The sequence below is a fragment of the Bidens hawaiensis genome, unplaced genomic scaffold (assembly GCF_021521415.1).
Source record: "Bidens hawaiensis isolate Kalapana, Puna unplaced genomic scaffold, B.hawaiensis_p1.1 tig00015291_1, whole genome shotgun sequence".
Taxonomy (NCBI): domain Eukaryota; kingdom Viridiplantae; phylum Streptophyta; class Magnoliopsida; order Asterales; family Asteraceae; genus Bidens; species Bidens hawaiensis.
Window position 1 is genome coordinate 528,964 of NW_027492362.1, and position 16,140 is coordinate 545,103.

General features: G+C 35.4%; 1 pseudogene across 1 annotated transcript; it reads left to right on the forward strand.

Annotated features, from left to right (window-relative positions):
* Window positions 1-3,915: 3,915 nt before the first annotated feature.
* Window positions 3,916-13,918, forward strand: LOC143548881 (suppressor of RPS4-RLD 1-like; annotated as a pseudogene). The gene is made up of 21 exons (XR_013138033.1): window positions 3,916-4,258; window positions 4,352-4,461; window positions 7,328-7,992; window positions 8,457-8,501; window positions 8,631-8,732; window positions 8,811-8,891; window positions 9,082-9,148; window positions 9,301-9,401; window positions 9,483-9,603; window positions 9,860-9,929; window positions 10,032-10,088; window positions 10,281-10,387; window positions 10,491-10,571; window positions 10,666-10,750; window positions 10,819-11,013; window positions 11,105-11,596; window positions 12,384-12,475; window positions 12,744-12,782; window positions 12,856-12,946; window positions 13,022-13,119; window positions 13,204-13,918. The product of XR_013138033.1 is annotated as a suppressor of RPS4-RLD 1-like (transcript).
* Window positions 13,919-16,140: the final 2,222 nt, after the last annotated feature.

Here is a 16,140-nt window from a genome sequence, read left to right on the forward strand (position 1 = left end):
GTCACTTTATTAAAGACACGAGTATTTATCTTGTATGTTTTAGCATTTGAAAACTTGCTTTGTTTTTTCTTAGTAATTTGACTATTATTTACATTGTTGGTTTGACAGAGATTTTGTCTGATTAAATTCAAAACCTGTCTAAAGTGGCAGGCGCCAAACACCCTTCTTTCTATATGTCTAGCCTGTTGGTTTGTCTATGTAGTAACATAGAAGCATGTTTTTATTGAATATTTTCTTTTCTTACCAAGAAATTTATACTAAATGATATACAGAAAGTATACAGTTCATATTGAACTTAAGAGTGATGTTCAAGCAATTACTTTTCAGAAAAAAAAATCACATGATTATTTATAACAAAAAATAAGCATTAAACATGAAATAAAGCCATGTAGCCAACACATATTTCTAAATCCTCAAATCTTATTATGTATTAATTATTTTTGGTTACACTATTTACTATGTTTTAGCATTAAAAATTTATCTAAGTGAGAAATTACTTCATGTTTCACAATTCTAACTTTAAGATGTTTCAAATTTCATGATTAGTCACAAACAATTTAAGATCACTTTCTTGAACTATGAATCACAATGCCCATACATTAGCGACTTGATAAGCGCATGCCACTCCTGACTTTAGATAAGTTGATCAGTGAGTTTAATCATCAAAATGTTCGAAAATGAGTATATAGTCTTCCAACATTCTTAAATTTGTTGGTTAGAAAATACATTATTCACTACTAGACGGGTGCCCGCGCGATGCAGTGGGAAAAACATCATTGGTAATCACGTAACAGATTTATGCCCGTTTATTGTTCTATTTGAAACAGTGAAATCAGTTGTTGGTATATGTAGACTAATAGTTCTTATTTTAAACTCAATTTATTTATCGAAATCGGAACCAAATCGTTGGTAGTGATTCAGTTTGGTTGGTTTCAATTTTCAACGGTTCGGTTTCAGTTTTCAACGATAAAATACCATTACTAACGATGTGGCTCACATTTTAATTCAAAACCATCAAAAGCGGACCACAAACACCTATATATAAAATGTTATTTTTATAACTTAAACAAACTATGGCAATATCATACTCAAATTAAAGAGAATAAAATGCTCGTTTTTATGTTGTAATTTTTTAGAAAAATATTAACGTACGAAAAAGTTATGACCGTTTAAAAATCGGGGGAAGTTGGGTTAAAAGTGAAATTAAAAAGAGTAGATATATAAAAGATAGAGGTTGAATTTGTAACTACTCTTTACATTTGCATAAAGTTGATTAAAGTAGAGGGACTAAAATTGTAACTATATTGGTAAAATAAGAAATACATCGTGATATTTGTGTTTAAAATGACCACTTTGTCCCTCTTCAAACTTGTACCATATACATAAAGAATTATAAAACCCTTAAAATCATCGTCTTAATTTGCCCTTCACTCGTATATTATATATAGATAAAGATAAAGATATAAAATTACATGCGGAATTCTCCCATTTTTATGTGCTTAATCTAGATATTAGTCAAATAAACATTTGGACTGAGTTCTAGCAACTTGCAATGTCATAATCATAGAATTATTAGTCAAAGAGGTTAAATACAAGTAATAGCAATTACAAGTATAAACCCACAACACGCCTAAAATTATCACCACTATGCAAACTCAATTTGTTCTAATATAAAAAATCAACACATAGTTATATTTTGTTAAGTGATCAAATGGATAAAATATATATATTATAGTATATTGTAATATCATTAGCATAATTTTACGACACGATTTGATTAAGTTTCCTTCATAACTATTTTTAGTGTATTCATATAAATAGTTGATTAATAGTCTACAATATTTTACTAGATTTTCAATATTCACTGATAAACCGTGGGGTTCTTGCATTTTTCCTTTTCCCCTCCATCTAATCCCAATCTACGCCACTAAATCATGGTTGGTTGTTTGTTGGTCTTCTTCCCCCTTAGTTCTCCTTATGTGACAATTTTCTCCCTCAATCTCTCTCTCTCTCTCTCTCTCATATCCCACCTCGCCCCGAAGAGATTGTGCCCATACATATATATTAGGTATTTTTTTTTCTTATCTTGTGGTTGTGACATTACATTCATAGCTCCTGTCACCATGCATCTATTGTGTTGCCTTAATTGTAGCTTTCAGTGTTGCAATCGTAGCTTCTGCCACCATAACTCTACCGGCGTGCCTTATGCCACCATGGTTATGGTCATAAATTTTTCACCACCGTTTTTCGTCATGGAGTTTATTACGTTTTCATTTCTATGGTTTTTTCATGATTGTTTCTGTATCTTCATTATTTTTCATTCCAATCTAAACATGAGTATTAAATAGGATATATAAATTAGGGTTTATTGTATCGTCACAGTAACTAAGTGATATATTTTAATTACGTTTTATTAGTAAACTATCTTTGTTCCCATATAAATAGTTTTACAATGTGTTACAAGGCTTTTACAATTTTTATATCATCCACTTACACAAAACACAATGAATCTAGTCACACATGTTCATAGTACCATGAAATTCATAATACAACGAAAGAAACAATAAGCACAAGCACATGGTTTTATTTTTATAATAAGATGGATGAAGAAACCAAAGTGGGGTAATGGACATTTCATAGTCTTGTCCTCCTCGGATCTTCGAAGATTTGGTGAAACAACACTAAAAATTGCCTTGTATTACGTTAACCATCAAAAACAATATGAATTTTGTTTATTTTCTTTAACTAACCAGGTTATACTATACGAATCACTAACAATTATTTGTTTTAAAATACGATGTTTTATAAGGTTTCGAGTATGCCGATGCCTCGTCCTTTTTTTTTAATTTGCAAACCGAGTTGTTAATGATAGTGTACAAGTGATTCAAGCACAAACATACACATCATCATAACTAAGACACAATTCACCATGTCATCCTGAAATGAAGCCATTTATCCTTTTCTCTTTCCTATTTTAAAACGATACAAAGTGAATGAATATTTTGTTTTATAGATATTCGATATTAAAATTTTTATTTTTTATTTATAAACAATCATTAATGCCCATTACCCTTTTTTAAAAAGGATTTAGAACCCATACCAACTATAAATGATTACTTCTTTTCAAAAGGCTGGCAATTTAGACACGATACATGAAACATGACATAAACCTATACGACTTTAGCATGTATCAGGTATAGTTTTAACAGGTTTTGTGTGTTAAACAGGTAGACACGAATCAACCTGTTAATCTTTGTGTCTAAACGGGTAATACCTGTTTACCTTTTAAGTACCCGTTAGTACCTGATTAAACGTATTATAAAAATATATATATTTATATATAATAATATAATATGTCACTCTCCAAATAGTTAACCTTAAATTTTTATACCAAACAATTGAAAAAGACACACACAATTCCAATCCAACATCAAATAGAATGACGCACAAATATTTCTTCGATTCTCCCTCTCAGGATGTTTGGTAGGTGGTGGTTTCTCGTCACATCTCCGGTAGTCGTATCCTTTCGATTCTCACCACATCTCCGGTAGTCACAACCTTTTGATTCTCTAGTCTACCTCTCAACACCTCCGATTCTCCGACAATTTAGCCTCTTCACAGTTGCAGCGGTGCCTCACCGAACAGCCGAACCCTTCTCTAATTCTCCGGCAGGTTCGTGTCTTATCGTGTATACATGGTATTAACATGTTAGTATTCGGGTTTGTAATACATCTACACGATAAAGTTTTTGTGTAATGTATAGATATGTTTCGTGTTCATATATTATCGTATATTCGTGTCTTATCATGCTAGGCATATACATGTCCTATTCTTTCCGGTTCACTTATACCCAATTTCCCTATTCAAACTTACAACATTTCCGGTTATTTTTAGAAAAAACTTTTAACAAAACCCATATAACTCACGTCACACGTGCCGAAGTCACGCCAATTCGACGTGGTTGAATCGAAACGGAATGATAACGGCGTTAACTCGATTCACCCTATCCCTTGTTCCCATTTTCCACCACGTGTACCCAGTGGTTGCCGTACCGTCCGATTCCTTCAACGCCATCCATCCCATCCCGTTAATTATCACATCAGACACCACTCTTATTAACCACAACATCCAATTAACCAACCGATCTGCAGCCGATGTCTTCTGAACGAGCCAAATTCTGCACTTCTCGCGACTGGTCCAAAGCCATTCGCGTCCTCGATAACCTCCTCGCTCAATCCTCTCTTATTCAGGATATCTGGTCTCTACCTTTATTATTATTATTTGTTTGTTTGAGAGGATTTGTTATTATTATTATTATTATTAACTTCCTTTCTAGTTGATGTTGTTGTAGTAATCGGGCGTACTGTTATAGTCAATTTGAGCTTCATAAACATGTCGTTAAGGATTGTGATAAGGCGCTGCAGCTTGATCCTACTCTTCTTCAAGCTTATATCTTAAAAGGTATATTATTATTCTCATACAGTTGTTCGATTAGTTGGATTAATTGCCAACACTGTTAATTGACATAGGCAGATGATTTGTTGTGACCTAATTTTTTAATAATTTGGATGTTATGAATTAATTAATACTAGTGTGTGCGTGTGACCATAAGTATAAGTGTCGTAGAACTAGCTAGTCGGGCGGTGGGGTAGGGACTGACGATTAATCAGGATTAATCAGATTAGAATTTATATGTAATTTTTCAAATATACATATGTATCAACTTTGACCGATTTTGACCAAATAGCGATTAATTGGCGACTAGTCGATAGGATACCGAATAGCGATTAATCGACGCCTAGGCGATATTTTTACAACCTTGAGTATATCTTGTCACTTCTAGAATCTTGATACGCGTTAAATTTTAGCCTCCAGGTTTGCAGAATATTCATATAACTAGTTTCTGTTATGTGTATGTAGTTTATGTTATCTAGTTGGTTATTGAAACAATTGTGTAATGTGTAACTAAACCTAAATTATAAATTCAGTAATGTAAAAGTCATGCTATTAAATTACTGGTTTTGTATGTGACAATACCAATGATACATTAGTATTTAAAGTTTTGGGTATGTGTTGACAGTTTGTTATGATTGAATGAGCATTCAACTATTCAAGATGTAAGATGTTAGATTTACGGTTCGATTTAATTAAAAGATTTGAATTTTTGGTTTTAAGTCTCATAAGTGTTGGTTTGATATGGCTCTGTGGATAGGCATTGTCTTATGTTGTATATAAAGTTCTTCAAAGACAAAGACATGCACTATTTATTCATCAGTCTACACAATTTGTATTTTTTTGATGCACTATTTATGCGCCCATGTTTCATGATTGCATGCATCGTACCAAATTCGTACTCATCCCATGTGACTATTAAGCACCGGATATGAATTCTAGCAACTGCATGACGATCCAGTAGATTATCTGCTCTGGAAACCTTGTGTCTTTAACTCGTTGTCATACAATGTACAACTGCTGTTTATGTGTGATGATATATCTGACTTTGATACATATTCACTTTTATCTGCTTCTGTTTTGTATAGACATGGGTTGTTAGATGAACATGCACTTGTTTGTTAGGTATCATAATTGTCCTCAATCTTACCATGAGTAGTGTAGACCACTGAATTAGGAGAGCATGGAAAGATGCTATCCATGCCCCGAAACTGTCTGGAACATTGATGATAGGAAGGTTCAATACAATATGTTTTGTTTTAGGTTTCACTTTATAGGTTCTTGTTTTTTCCCTTTTGAAACCTTTCCCGTCTAATTTGGGACACAGGCATGTCTTTTTGTATATGTGAATTTTCCAAGGCAGGGCATATTTCTATAGATGGAACAATCTTGGATTCTCAATCTTGCTAATAGTTATGAATAGTGTATGCTCAAAACCATTGGCACAGAAGCTTGAAATCTCTCTTACTCATTGTCACATATATCCTATTTCTTTGTTTTTTTCTGCTTTTTTTTAATTCAGGGTGAAGTTAAGCAAATAGCTTAGTACTAGATGTGTATACTGACCTTAATTAATTAATTTTTTTGAGAATAGCGTAAACCTGATAGTTTACTTCACAGAAGTGCTGATAAAGAAAACATAACTCATTATCTACCTCTTGGCACGACGAAAAAGGGAAAACAGGATTGATACATAGGTGGCTGCATAATATATCTATATGTTAGTCAATGCTATGCATTTTGGGTACCATGAGAGGTCATATCCAACTTTTGACAAAGGCAATTTCTACTCAATTACATTGAGAAGTTTGATATTTTTTGTGTGCAAAGAGAGTTTGTGTTGAGTGCATTTCCCATCGTGGATAAAAAGAATTACATTAACCATTCTGTTATCTAACAATGCATGATGTGCAACGTGTGAAATGAGGATTTATCTGATGCTAGATGACCTTTCTAAGTTTAGAGTAAACTGCGGTTTTCGTCCATGTGGTTTGTCCAAATATGCGGTTTTAGTCCAATGGTTTCAAATATGCGAGTTTCGTCCCTGTGGTTTCATTTCCCCTGCAATTAAACCCGACCCCACTAACCCTGTTAAGTCTGATTGTTAAACCCATCAGCGTGCCCCTCACGTGAGGGGCAATTTTGTCCTTCCCCCCCCCCCCCCCCCCAAATACACCTCAGCCCCTCACGCGAGAGGGCTTGCGAATTAGGGTTGGGGCTTATTTGGTGAGAAAAAGGACAAAACTGCCCATCACGTGAGGGGCATGCTGATGGGTTTAACGACCAGACTTAACGGGGTTAGTGGGGTCGGGTTTAACTGCAAGTGAAATGAAACCATAGGGATGAAAATCGCAGATTTAAAACTATTGGACTAAAACTGACGAAAACCGTAGTTTACTCTTATTTATATTATATTAATTTTGAAATTCAAGACACTGCACTTTGATGAAATGCCCATTATTACAAATTGAAACTCTTGCTAATGGAGGCAGAAGCTACATAATAAAAGACTTTTTGCAGGATTCTTGCTAGAAATTGTGTCTTAGAGCATCAATAAATTGGTTGCACTTCTATTTGTTAGGCATCAAGTGGTTCCTAACTCAGGCATGTGCCCCTTCAGCTCAAACACAAAAATATAGGATGCCATTTGATCATAAACTTCTTATAGTGCCGGTGCAATATAATATACTGTATACATACCGATGCGTAAGACTTTTCTGTGATCAAACTGAACTCATGCTTTTAAAGTTATTCATGTTTCATCACTTCTTGTTCTTGTGAGCATATTTGTTTTATCTGCTTCAAAGTTCCTTTTGGGATCTTAAATAAAGTTTTACACATTCTTCTAAAAATTGTATCCAAAATTTTGGTCTAGGCCCTGCATATTCTGCATTGGGAAGGAAAGATGATGCTGTATTGGTTTGGGAACAAGGTTACGAACACGCTGTTCATCAGTCTACCGATTTGAAGCAGCTTCTTGAGCTGGAAGAGCTTTTGACCGCTGCAAAAAAGAGTACGGCTGCTTCCAATGATAAAGATGCTAAGCAGTTATCTGAATGTGTTATACCCAAATCTGAACCTACTAATTCTTGCAAATCTAGTGAAACTTGTAATACTCGTGTTGTTTCAAGTGTTGGTTCTGAACCTTGTGGTGATTCAAGTGAGGTGTTGCAGACAGAAAGCAAGCCAAATGAGATATCTTACATACCCAATGGGTCTAGTAAGAAAGAAAAAGTTGAGGGTTTAAAAGGTTTTCACATGGGTCAAAATGGAAATAATGGAAAACAGCAAAATGGTACCTGCAACATATCCATTGACTTTGGTGCCAGATCTGAAGCACGTGGTAGTACTAATGATAACCGCAATAAACCTGATCCGATCACTAAAATTTCCTTAGTTCCCAGTAAATCAAGTGATATACCTGACATGCCCAGTGAACCAAGTAATGATTCTAAGGGGAGTAAAAAGTTTTCTGTTACTAGGATCTCAAAGTCCAAGTCAATAAATGTTGATTTCCGATTATCACGAGGAATTGCCCAGGTTTGTTGAATACGTATTTTCTTATCTTTTGGTTTATGATTAGTTTATAGATTCATACAAATGTTAGTTACATGAAGGTTTTCTGATGTATTAACTTTTACTTCAGTTTCATCTTTCATGCATTCATGACAGTTTTTTTTGGAGGACATGATTGTTAGTTGGTACATGGGTGATCTTAGAAAAAGTACTCTTTTGTTTCCCTGTTTAGAGTATATCCATGATGGTATAAGGCTTGTTTCCTTGTTTAGAATATGTCCATGATAGTATAAGGCCACCAAAACTGTTTTCATATTGAGCTATTAACGTCTGTATGCTTATGTACATTATAAACCTTAGTGCAGTATGCATTAATATTTATTGTCTTGCGTTACCTATTTGTTTTTCTTTTGTAATTTCCTCCTCTTCTTTTTATCCTTAATTATGTTTGAATGATCTGGTTTGAAGTGAACTTTCTGTTATTATAGGTGAATGAGGGACAGTATGCTTGTGCCATATCCATCTTTGACCAGGTTAAACTTCCTTAAAGAATTATGTTATTTTTCATACCTATCTGAATATGGACTATATTTCATGATTGTAACACTTGCATTGATGATTTCTTCCCTTGTCTCTCCCTTTTACTGTTTTGCCATGTACAGATTTTAAGAGAAGATCCTACTTACCCTGAAGCACTAATAGGAAGGGGAACAGCCTATGCATTTAAAAGGGAGCTCGATTCAGCCATTGCTGATTTTACAAAGGTACTTAAAGCTTCATTGCTTCAATATACATAGCATGTGCCGTTTAATTATCGTTTCCCTTACTCTATCTTTTTATAGGCTATACAATCAAACCCATCAGCTTGTGAGGCATGGAAACGAAGAGGGCAGGCCCGAGCTGCTTTAGGAGAATCTAGTGAGGTCAGGTTTTCTTTCTACTCATTCAGACCGTCCAGTTTGTTCGCCTAGTTATCATTATGTTGTTAAATGTTGAATATCAATTGATTTATTCTTAGTTGTGATTATCTTGTATCACCATTCACCAAGCATAATGCTCATTTATTAAATTTGTTTATGCATGTCTCTTGCATCTAATATAGTTATTGTACAGGCGATTGCAGATTTGACCAAGTCCTTAGAGTTTGAGCCTGACTCAGCAGATATATTGCATGAAAGGGGTATGATAGTTAGCATGGGTTAATTTACCCTTCGTTTGAGGATATCTTGTCTATAGTTGTTATTTTTATCTTCTATATATTTGCTTTCTGTTTATTGATGGTCTCTTGATTTTAACTGTATTTACATCGTTTGAACATTGAATCTGATGCAGGAATTGTCAACTTTAAGCTCAAGGATTTCTATGCTGCCATTGAGGACCTGTCTGCATGTGTAAAACTTGATAAGGATAACAAATCAGCTTACACATACTTGGTTAGTGGCACGTGAAATTGAATCATTACTTTTACATTGTTTTGTGTAATACAGTAATACTGAGACGTCATTATTTTACAGGGTCTGGCACTGTCATCAGTTGGTGAATATAAAAAATCTGAGGAAGCGCATATGAAAGCAATTCAAATTGATGAAAAGTTTCTTGAGGCATGGGGTCATTTAGCTCAGGTATACATCATATGCTGAATCACTTTATTTCCTTCTGCTTAATTAAAATTTTGGTGCGACCTGGAATCCTCTCCTGACTTTATATGGTTCATATAACAAATAATAAACGATGATGGGACCTAGAATCCTCTCCTGACTTTATATTGTTTATATTATAAATAGTAAAAGATCTTATACTATTTAAAATTTTAAATTGTCATTCTTTCCCTTTTACACCCTTTCAGTAGCTAGACAATGTGCTGAACTGTGAGTGTTTATTCTTTTATCAGCTGTATCAATATTTGGCAATTCAACTAAGGCTTTGGATTGCCTTAAACAGGTTTTGCAAATTGATGCAAGGTAAAGGTTCGGTGCTCTTTAATGAACCTGTTATTTGCCCAGTTTTCCATGTTATACTGTTGAAAGGTTTAAGATGATACAAAACTTGCAATTCTTAAATAGGTTTGCTAAAGGATATCATCTGCGTGGACTGTTACTTCATGCCATGGGAGACCACAGGTGTGTTGACTAGAAGCCTCCCAAATACACACACTGGCATTCTTAATACACACTCCAGCCTATATTTTAAGGAATACAATCATATCAAATTATATGTTTGATCTTTTAATAATGAATTCGTTTGGTTTTGTTCAACTTTACATCATATTGTTTTACTTATCTTAGTGTCCATATTTTCAACTATTGTTGCAGGAATGCTATCAAAGATTTAACGATTGGGCTAGGCATCGAGAGTTCAAACATAGAGTGTCTGTATCTGAAGGCTTCTTGCCACCATGCTATTGGAGTATAAAGAAGCTGTATGATATGCTGTTTACTTCCTATCACTGAAAAGTTTGCTACACAGATGTAGTTTTCTTAACGTATCTACTGAATGATGGTGATATTTGTTTTATGTAACAGGTAAAGGATTATGATGCTGCATTGGAGTTGGAGCTAGGCTCAATGGACAAGTTTGTCCTTCAATGCCTGGCCTTCTATCAGGTTCCAAAATTTCTTTTTTTTAATTTTTGCACATCAAATTTGTTTATCAATGCCTGATCCATTGATAACCAATTACTATTGAACTCTGATGCAGAAAGAAATCGCCTTGTATACTTCTGCAAAAGCTAATAGCGAATTTTGCTGGTTTGATATAGATGGTGATATTGACCCCCTGTTTAGGTGCATGCGAACATTTTTGGCTTTTTGTCATGTGGTTGAAGAGGTGTACTTAATATTTATTCTTTACAGGAATACTGGTGCAAAAGATTGCATCTCAAAAATGTATGTGAGAGTTTTCAGACAACCTCCTCTAAGAAAAGCAAAGTTGAAGAAACAAGATTTTAACTTAACAAAACCAAAGATCGCACTTATGCTTGCTGCTGATCGTATCGGCAAATCAATCCAATATCATTGCCAAGGCTTCTTGCCTAATAGGCGTCAGGTGATTTATCATGATGCCTTTAAAGTTTAAATTCAATTTCACTTTTAATTATCTTAATAATATAATTACACGCCTCTCCATTTGTTTTCAGCATCGGATGGCGGGACTTGCTGCTATTGAGATAGCACAAAAGGTGTCGAAGATTTGGCGTTCACTGCAATCAGAATGGCGGTTTTCTAATAAGAGTACATCTAAAAGTGGAAGGCGGCCCCGTAGAAAAGAGAGAATAATAATTCCCAGCCATAACAGCAACTCAGAAACTTCAACTTCAAGTGCATTGGAAGAGAAGTCAACAGGACAGTCGGTTTTCTCATGGCTTCATCTTTATTCAATGGCTGTGAAATGGAGACAGATTTCTGAGCCATGTGACTCGGTTGTTTGGGTCAACAAATTAAGTGAGGAGTTCAATACTGGATTTGGATCTCACATGCCTCTTATTCTTGGGCAAGCTAAAGTCACTCGCTACTATCCACATTTTCAAAGAACATTAGATGTTGCAAAGACAGTAGTCAAGGAACATGGGTTTGTGTATAATAAGGCTGATGGGACCATTGATTTATCAAAAGATGGAAAATTAGAAGAGGTGAGTTTTACTATTCTAAAATTTTCAAATATATTCGGCAAAATACTATAATAAGAACAACATACTTTCTCTATTTTTGTTCATAGGAGTCCCCAAACAAAATTTTGCACATAAAAAACAACCATACTTTGCTTTCTTTTTTTCTTCATAAAATTCCCTTGACTATTATTAGACGTTATTATCCCTCCACATGTTAAACTTGAACATAATTGTGGTTTTTTGTTTATTTATTAATGCTACATGAGAAATGAATTCAGATGATCTAATGTTTTAAATTGGACACATAGCAAAGCAATGCCCGTTTAATGTTTGTCTTTCCTGTTTTATTTTTAAATTCAGTAAGTTGATAATAACAGTCTTTCAAAACAATATAATAAAATACATGTGTGGATGATGTAACTCAAATAAAATAAAAGCCTAAGAACATATAAAATGGTTTGTATAAATTTGAAGTCGTAAAACTTATAAACACATATTTTTTTTGACATTATAATGTAGTTTGTCAAATAATATATTCATGATTTCATCCAATCATAGAAACTTTTTCCAAATTTAACATGTTCAGGGAATTTTATGACAAGAAACAAAAAGTATGTTGTTTATGTGCAAAGTATTGTTAAGGGACTTGTACGAGAAAAAAAAACAGAAACTATGTTGTTCTTTTATGTTCAAACAAATTGTTGAAAGACTTTTACTGGAAAAAGCATAAAGTATGTTGGTTTTTTTATGGTATATGCCCAATATATTAACACTATTGGATGGTTTTTTTTATTAAATAAATTTACAGATATTGAAAGCTGAGTCGTGTGCTGATCTTTACAAAGTTGTTGGTGAAGATTTCTGGTTGGCTACTTGGTGCAATAGTACAGCTTTTGAAGATTAAGAATTTAGAACATATAATACTTAATTATAGGGGAAAGTTAACGTACAAATGAAATTAACGTGCTAAACATGAGAATCAAGTAGAGTAATTATATATATACAAGTAGAGTAATTATGTAATTACTCTATGATGTAATTACATAATTACTCTACTTGATTCTCACGTTTAGCACGTTGAGTTCATTTGTATTTGATCCAAACCCCTTAATTATAATTGCTTTACCATATCTTTTTATCATTATTGCATTGTTTTTACTTTTTTCAGGAAACGACTGGAAGGAACAAGGATTACTCTAGTTAAAACGTAAGTTACATTAAACTGCTCGATGTATTTTTCTTGTTCCTAGTTTTTTATTTGGTCGTTTATGCCACCTCAGAGGAGAACGTGGGTTTGACTTTTCAATTCGGACACCGTGCACGCCTGCTAGATGGGATCATTTTGATGCCGAGATGACATCATGCTGGGAGGTATGCACTCTGATTTGAAATATATTTAGTAAAATATATGTACACGTATTAATGAAGAACACACTGGATTGGCAGGTGTTGTGTAATTCATATTGTGGTGAGACATATGGGTCAAATGATTTTGGTACACTTGAGAATGTCAGAGAAGCAATATTAAGGATGACATATTACTGGTAAAGGCTTATTCTGTTGAAACTTGATATAAGTTATTGATTAGAAATTCTAAATTGACGATGGTTGGTTGGTTCTGATATCAGGTACAACTTCATGCCACCTTCACGAGGTTCGGCTGTTGTTGGGTTTTCAGTGATGATTGGCCTTCTTCTAGCTGCTAATATGGAGTTTACTGGAAGCATACCGGAAGGACGTCAAGTTGATTGGGATGCTATTTTGAATTTTGACCCGAATTCTTTCATGGATTCTGTTAAAAGTTGGTTGTATCCATCTTTGAAGGTCACTCCTGCATTGAAAGATATACCAGATGTAGCCTCAACTCTTGAGACCACGGGTTCAGTTGTTGCTGCACTTAGCTCGTATTCGGGATAATTCCCCTAATTTAAAGGCAAGTAGATATATTAAGAGTAAAATCATAATGTTATTTTCCCTTTTTAATATTATAGATTTGTGCAGGATGATTGGATGAGAGTATCAGACAGGATATATGTGGAATAGAAAATTGAGCCTTAATTAGTTACATATGTGCTCAAGTGTTGGTAGCTATTGTATTTTAGAAATGCAGTTGGTAGATTTTTTTATTCAGTTAATTAGTTTTCATCGTAATTTATTTTCTGATTGTGGTTTTCGGGTGTATACAAAGTTTGGACATGCAGCGAAGTGTGTAGCGAAACCTTCGTACTAGATAAATTTGAATCGCGTATAAGTCGTTTTCGAAAATAAGTATTTGGACTTTTTATTTTTGGGTTGCATGGAATAGATTTAGGATGATTAAAAAAACTAGCCTTGGCATAAAACTTTTTGGTTTTTGGACGGCATTTAGGGTTCTCTCTAAAACTTTTTGGATGATTTTTGTGTTCATGATGCGGCTCGTGACCACTTCATGTGTAGGGTTTTGTGTAAGCTGACTTTGATCATATTCTTTGTGCTTTAATGGTCAAGAACTTGGTTGAATATGTTATTTGATCTTGTTTGTTTTATCAATTGATTATTTAAATAGTACGTTTTTGTTTATCACATAGTGCATCAACTATTCGGTAGTGTTCATCAACATTTAAGACCAGGTTCTTATGCCATTGATCCAAGAATCGTTAGTCATTGCATATTAATTGGTTTTCATAATATAAAACTGGTAATCGGGTAGATTGCGTTCAGTTGCTTCAACAATTCGGATGGTTTCGTTTGACATCACAACCAAACTACTAGGTATCGTAATTAATGCGCAATCAATTTAACAGAATATGTGATTAGTTTGTTATCGCATTACCTGAACCTGAAGTGAATCACTCGTTTCTTAAATTGTTTACAAATCATAAAAGTAATCGTGTCATATGCAAAACATTTTTACTGCTTGGCATCGTCTGTATGCTTAGTTAATTAATCTTTTAAATCACAAGTCAAACTTGCACTTTTTACCCATACTAGTTATAGGTATTTAAGTCTTATAAATACTTACTTTTGATTAGAGCACGACATCTCAGATGGCTGGTTTTATCTTATGTTGTCGCGTGGCGAAATTATGTTTAATGGAATAAATTTGGATCCAGCCATCTGAGATGGCTAACCGAGTCACAAGAAATGTACACGTCGTCGCTACATCTAACCCCGCTAGGAGAGAAACATGATCCAGCAATCTCAGATGGCTGGACACCTAAAATCCATTTGGTCCATTGTCAGACACCTAAAATCCATCTGTCACAACCCGAACGACTTAGTCAAAGTCTTCCGCTGCCTAGATTAAGGTTTTCGGGGGTGTGATAGAAGTTGGTATCAGAGCCAATCGTTATAGAGAATTAGAAAATTTAATTTTTCTAAACTAAAACTGAATATTCAAACACACGCTCTTTTCTCGTCACACGAAGCAAGAAGATATATATCTTAGATATTCTTTACTAACACTTAGGGGGTGTTTGTTTTTTCTTCAAACATCTTCAAGGGAGCTAATGTCTGCAGGCGCGCAGACATTACCCTTGAAGACTGTTTGTTTTTTTTCTTAAAACAGATCTGAAGTTATCTTCTTTCATCTTAAAAGAAAAGCAAGGAAATCTTGCTTAAAACATCTTCACAAAAAAACCCTACTCTTCTCCCTTTGCAGCCACCCTCTCATCCACTGCTCCTACCACCGTCCGCCAACACCACCACCCACCGTACGCCGCCACCACCACCCCCGTACCCCGCCGCCACCGTCCACCACCATCCACCGCCACCACCACCGTCCACCACCCACCATCCATCACCACCACCGTCCACCACCCACCATCCATCACCACCACCGTCCGCCACCACCACCACCATCCATCACCCACCACCACCACCATCCATCACCGCCACCACCACCACCATCCATCACCGCCACCACCACCGTCCACCACCCACCATCCATCACCACCACCGTCCACCACCCACCATCCATCACCACCACTGTCCGCCACCACCACCACCATCCATCACCACCACCGTCCACCACCCACCATCCATCACCACCACCAACATCCATCACCACCACCACCATCCATCACCGCCACCACCACCATCCATCACCCACCACCACCACCATCCATCACCACCACCGTCCACCACCAACCAAAACCATCCATCACCACCACCCATTGTCCACCACCACCATCCACCGCCACTACCCACCGTCCGCCGCCACTACCACCATCCACCACCACCACCTTCCACCACCCACCAAAACCAAATCGGCATGGCAAGCAAAGACTAAAAACTAGATGTAACTTGAATAAATGACTTCTATCTTGTGAGATAAGTTTGACAGTTATGCAGACAGTATCAGCTTATAAAAACAAACAGTCTTATATTTTCAGCTTGCAGATCTTCAGACCACATCTTCAGTTGCAGACATGAAAACAGATGAAATCAGCTTGCAGACAGTTTATGTCTGCAAAAACAAACAGCACCTTATTGTTGTATGTCATAGATGTCACCACCTCACGTTATCTTGACCGACTCTGAGGGTAGTGCTGGGGATGCACCTTCATCTCATATTGTTTTTCGAC